The sequence below is a fragment of the Myotis brandtii genome, unplaced genomic scaffold (genome assembly GCF_000412655.1).
Source record: "Myotis brandtii unplaced genomic scaffold, ASM41265v1 scaffold11159, whole genome shotgun sequence".
Classification (NCBI taxonomy): Eukaryota; Metazoa; Chordata; class Mammalia; order Chiroptera; family Vespertilionidae; genus Myotis; species Myotis brandtii.
In genome coordinates, this window is record NW_005353818.1 from 2828 (window position 1) to 8371 (window position 5544).

Consider the following 5544-nt stretch of genomic DNA (forward strand, 5'->3'; position numbering starts at 1 on the left):
GAGAGAGAGAGAGAGAGAGAGAGAGAGAGAGATTGATTCAGAAATTCAGTACAGGATGTAACCCCAAGAAAACGAAGATGAAAACTATAGGGTTAGGTCCCAGCTGGTTTGACTCAGTGGACAGAGGATCGACCTGCTGGCCGAAGGGTCCCGGGTTCGAATCTCAGACAAGGCATAGGCCGGGGTTGGGGGCTCAACCCCTGGTTTGGGGCATGCAGGAGGCAGCTGGTCAATGATTCTCTCCCATCACTGATGTTTCTATCTCTCCCTCCCGCTCCCTTCCTCTCTGATATCAAAATAAATATATTTAAAAAAAATAAAATGAAATTGAGTAGGAAGGCTGGGGACCCAGCCTCTCTGAGGTGCATGGCCTGTGTGACTCAGAAAAGTGACTCAGGCCCCCCACTCAGATCTGCATCCCCGGCCACTTAGAGCTCCCCGACCTTTGGCAGCTTAGGGAATGTTTCACTCCCTAGTTTTTCCAAGAAAAACGGAGAAAGGATTAGAACATACCTTAGAGCAGCGGTTCTCAACCTTCCTCATGCCGCGACCCTTTAATACAGTTCCTCATGTCGTGGTGACCCCCAACCATAAATTTATTTTCGTTGCTACTTCATCACTGTAATTTTGCTACTGTTATGAATCGTAATGTAAATACCTGATATGCAGGATGTACTTTCATTGTTACAAAGTGAACATAATTAAAGCATAGTGATTAATCACAAAAACAATATGAAATTATATATGTGTTTTCCGATGGTCTTAGGCGACCCCTGTGAAAGGGTCGTTCGACCCCCCAAAGGGGTGGCGACCCACAGGTTGAGAACCGCTGCCTTAGAGGGTTTGGCCCAGGATTCAATGTGTAACATTTGACAGAACGAAAATAGAAGTTACACCATTGTAAACGCTGGCTGAGTCTCGGTTGAACTCTTAAAAAATAGTATTTTAATGGAGAATAACATTTTTAATGCCTGCAGCAACCACGCAAGCTTCTTACCTTTTCTATTAAAACAGCAGCAACAAAAACCCGCAAAATTAATCCGAACGAGACGCGGGCGCCCCCTAGCGGTTCTCAGGGTAACATCTCATTTTAACCTGATGGGGCAGCAGGTCTGACCCCACAAGTGGCAGGAATTCGGGCATTTCCCCCACGGGGGCTCTGTCTCCCAGCTCTCCTGGCGAGGGGTCCCGCTCTGGGGTCGGGGTGCCTCAGACTCCAAATGTTTCTTTGTGGAGACAGCGCTGGGCAGCGACCTTTGCAAGCCCCGCGGCCATCAGCAACCTTGCTAAGCAGCCGGGTGGGCAGTCCTGAACAGATTTTGGAATAACAGAGGGGCCTGGCCGGTGTGCTCGATGGTTAGAGCGGACCCCGGGCACCAAAGGCTCTCGGGTTCGATTCAAAGGCACGTACCTGGGTTGCAGGTTCGATCCCCAACCCGGTCGGGGGGTGTGTGTGAGGCAACCAATCCATGTGTCTCTCTCATATCCATGTTTCTCTCTCGCTCGCTTCCTCCCTTCCACTCTTTCTAAAAATCAATGGAAAAATTATCCTGGGGTGAGGATAGAAATAATGAGGAGGGGAGAGGTCTATGGGGGGAAAAGGAGACATATGTAAAACTTAAAACAATAAAGAATTAAAAAAAAAAAAGCACGAGGGGACCCAGGAACGAGGATGGATGTGTTCACATAACTGATTCCTGAGATCTGCCCAGGTGGTCAGTGACCCCGGGGTCAGGGAGGTGTGGGGGTGCCTGCCTCCGGTGGCATTTGTGAAAACTGGGGGGCTCAACCCCACGTGGGGAGGGACAGAAGAGGAAGAGCAGGTTCAGGAAAATAGGTGCACAGCACAAGTGTGTGTGTGTGTGTGGAGGGGGTGCCTCTGGGGCAACAACCACCACGGGGGCCATGCCCCAGCCCTGGGCAAAGACCAGCTGTCAGACTGTGTGTGATCAGGGGCGTGTGACCCTGCCAGCACCTTGATCTTAGCCAATGAAACTGACTTCAGGCTTTTGGCATCCTGACCTGTAAGATAATACACTCTCTTGTTTGAAGCCATGAAGTGTGTGGTCATTTGTTACAGCAGCAACAGGACACTAATACTCTCACTTTAGGGGACGAGTCGATGCAAACGTACTGGGCAAAACAGTACCCAATCCCAGTCTTGAAGGGCATGAGCTAGGGGAGGGGAGGAAGGTCGGACCAAGGACACGCTGGAGAGCTGGGTAGGTCCAGTTAGTTTGGAGAATGCATGGTGTCCAGTGGGGATGAGCCTGGGGTGGGCGCGGGAAGTGGGAACCCACCATGTCCCTCAGAAGGGACTAACAGCCCGAGGGACCCTCCCCAGCCACCATGGCCTTGCCAAATCTGGGCCCAGCCCACACGTGTGTCCACGATGTGGGCGTAGGCATGTATATGCTTTTGTACCAGTGTGTGCGTGTGCATTTGTGCCTTCACGGGCATGTGTGTGCATGCGGTGTGGGTGTGGGTGTGGGTGTGGGTGTGGGTGTGGGTGTACGCTCTGCACCCTCACCCAACCAAGCGACCCCTTAGATGTCTGCTCACTCATGACTAAGAACCTCATTCATATCAGAAATCATCAATGCCCCTTTATTTTCCTGTCTTTTTTCCCTAAATGAGTATTGAGCATCTGTAGTTGGTTGTGTGAAAACATTTATTGATGCACAAGATGAAGCAGGATTCAGAGACAATGAGGCATCAGAGATTTGCTGCATAAATATGGCCCAGGTTCCAGGCCAACACGTGGAAAGTCTTTAGAGCCGGCTAAGAAGATGGTTCCAACAGTCTCTGGGGGGAAGGTGGGGATTCACAGGGCATGGCTGGAATGAGCTGGGTGACTGTAGGACTGTCGCTGGGTCTCTGGAAACAGCCCACCAACTGTAGCTGGGTCTCTGAAAACTGCTGGGCAACTGTAGCTGGGTCTCTGGAAACTGCCAGACAACTGTAGCTGGGTTACTAGAAACTGCTGGACAACTGTAGCTGGGTCTCTGGAAACTGCTGGACAACTGTAGCTGGGTCTCTGGAAACTGCTGGACAACTGTAGCTGGGTCTCTGGAAACTGCTGGACAACTGTAGCTGGGTCTCTGGAAACTGCTGGACAACTGTAGCTGGGTCTCTGGAAACTGCTGGACAACTGTAGCTGGGTCTCTGGAAACTGCTGGACAACTGTAGCTGGGTCTCTGGAAACTGCTGGACAACTGTAGCTGGGTCTCTGGAAACTGCTGGACAACTGTAGCTGGGTCTCTGGAAACTGCTGGACAACTGTAGCTGGGTCTCTGGAAACAAGTGTTATATGGGTGCTCCAAGCAGCTGGTGGATTGTAGGGGGCGGCCCTGGTGAAGGAACCTCCTAGGTGTTGAGTAAGTGTCCCCCGACTCCAGCTCTCGCTCCAGGAGAAATGAATAGATGGCTGTGAAGAACGGGGTGATTGCAGAGGGAAGTCCTCTTCATGGTGCTTCAGGCCTTTGCAAGAGTGACTTGTGTTGAGGGTGGGGCGGCCAGGGAGAGGTCAACAGGAGAGGGAGAGGAGACTTATGTAATACTTTAAACAATAAAGAATTTAAATTAAAAAAAAAAAAGGTGACTTGTGTCTGTAGGTGCAGAGGCCAGGGGGTCCCGAGTCAGCGTCTGGGAAGCTCTGCGTATGTGCTGCTGTCAGCGGTGGGCTCCGTGGGCTGTGGGGGCACAGCTTGAGCTGCCCTGAGGGTGAGGGCCCGCGGGTCCAGCTGGGCGTATGTCACCTCCTGGGCGTCCCCCGCATCAGGGCTCTGAGGGAGAAAGCAAGGGCAGGTTAGTGTGGCCGGGGCAGAGGAGAGGGGGCTGTGGGAAGGACAGACTAGGGCGGCCGGCTTCCACGTGGCCCCTGTGATCCCACCTCCCGAATCTCCATTGTGGAGTTCCCGTCCACATAGCATCAGAGTCGGTCTGTGCAACAGGTAAAGGGTGTCCCAAAATTCACGCAAGATTTGAATTTTGCGTGAGCATTAACAAAAACAACAACAAATAAAAGCCTAATTTTACTTGGTTTATTGAATCAGATTCTAATATCTGTTGCCCTTTGATTTCAATCCCTTCAATTTGATAAGCATTACCAAGTACCAATGATGGCCCAGGAGCAGGGACAATGAAGACCACGGCTTTGCGTATGTGCCAGCAAAGCCGTGGAGGCCATTTACCTGATGTTCTATTCCATACATAACCCTATACTGTCTACTTTATGAATCAATAAAACATTTACAATTTTTATTATAAACCTGTGTTTTCTATCAAAATTACTTCTTGTGTGAATTTTGGGACACCCTTTAGAATATGACAGAAGGGAGGGCATGCTGCCGCCATGGAGAGGCCTCAAGACACATTGGGCTCCTGCCTTCCCTCCCTGGGGCCCCGCCCTCTTGGGTAGCAGCTGCCATGGAGAAGCCCACGTGTGGAGGAACTGAGGCCTCCCGCCCTCCGCCTAGGAGACTGTCATCTTGCACGTGGACCTGCAGCCCCAGTCAAGCCTTCGGATGAATGCAGCCCATCATCATGACAGCAGCCTCGTGAGAGTCCGAGAGCCGGAACCACCCAGCAGATTCAATCTGCTTCCAAATTCCGGCCCAAGAAACTGAGATACTTGTGTGACGCTGTTAAAGTGGGGGCAGTTTGGCCCCGGCTGGTGTCTCTCAGGGGTTAGAGCATTGGCTGCAGACGGAAGGGTCGCAGGTTCAATCCCTGGCACTGGTCGAAGCACGTGTGGATAACCAGTCGATGTGCCTCTATCACATCAATGTTTCTCTCTCTCTCTTTCTCCCTCTCCCTCCCTCCCCTCCCCTCTCTCGGAAAAAATCATAAAGATATCCTCAGGTGAGGATTAAAAAAAAACAAGTTGGGGTTCATGGCTACACAGAAATAGGTGACTAATCCAAGGACTTACTGGGCTCGGCGTCTCCCTGCTTTTCTCAGGAGGTGCACAGACTGCGCCCTCATCTGGTGGGGAGAGAAGAGTGGTCAGATCTTTGGGGTGAACCTTTGCAGGCAAATTTGCCTGAAACCTCACGGGTTTAGGTTTCCACCTCCAGCTAGAACAGCGGTTCTCAACCTGTGGGTCGTGACCCCTTTGGGGGTCGAACGACCCTTTCACAGGGGTCGCCTAAGACCATTGGAAAACACATATATAATTACATATTGTTTTTGTGATTAATCACTATGCTTTAATTATGTTCAATTTGTAACAATGAAAATACATCCTGCATATCAGATATTTACATTACGATTCATAACAGTTAGCAAAATTGTTATGAAGTAGCAATGAAAATAATTTTATGGTTGGAGGTTCACCACAACATGAGGAACTGTATTTAAAGGACCAGAAGGAGGAGAACCACTGCTCTAGAACATGCAACACCATTGCTCCCTCCCCATTACATCCTCAGTGGCAATCAATGCCCAGTCCCCTTTTCCCAAGCATTTCCCTCTCCTGTCCCTTACCTGGGGTGCCCTCTGTGATGTCAGCAGCCGGGTTAAGCCTGAGGAGAAAGGACAAGT

General features: G+C 50.7%; 1 long non-coding RNA gene across 1 annotated transcript; it reads right to left on the reverse strand.

Annotated features, from left to right (window-relative positions):
* Window positions 1-2653: 2653 nt before the first annotated feature.
* Window positions 2654-5544, reverse strand: LOC106727301. The gene is made up of 3 exons (XR_001363471.1): window positions 5488-5544; window positions 4934-4986; window positions 2654-3785 (listed from the first exon to the last, which is right to left on the reverse strand). It is a non-coding gene; the product is annotated as an uncharacterized LOC106727301 (long non-coding RNA).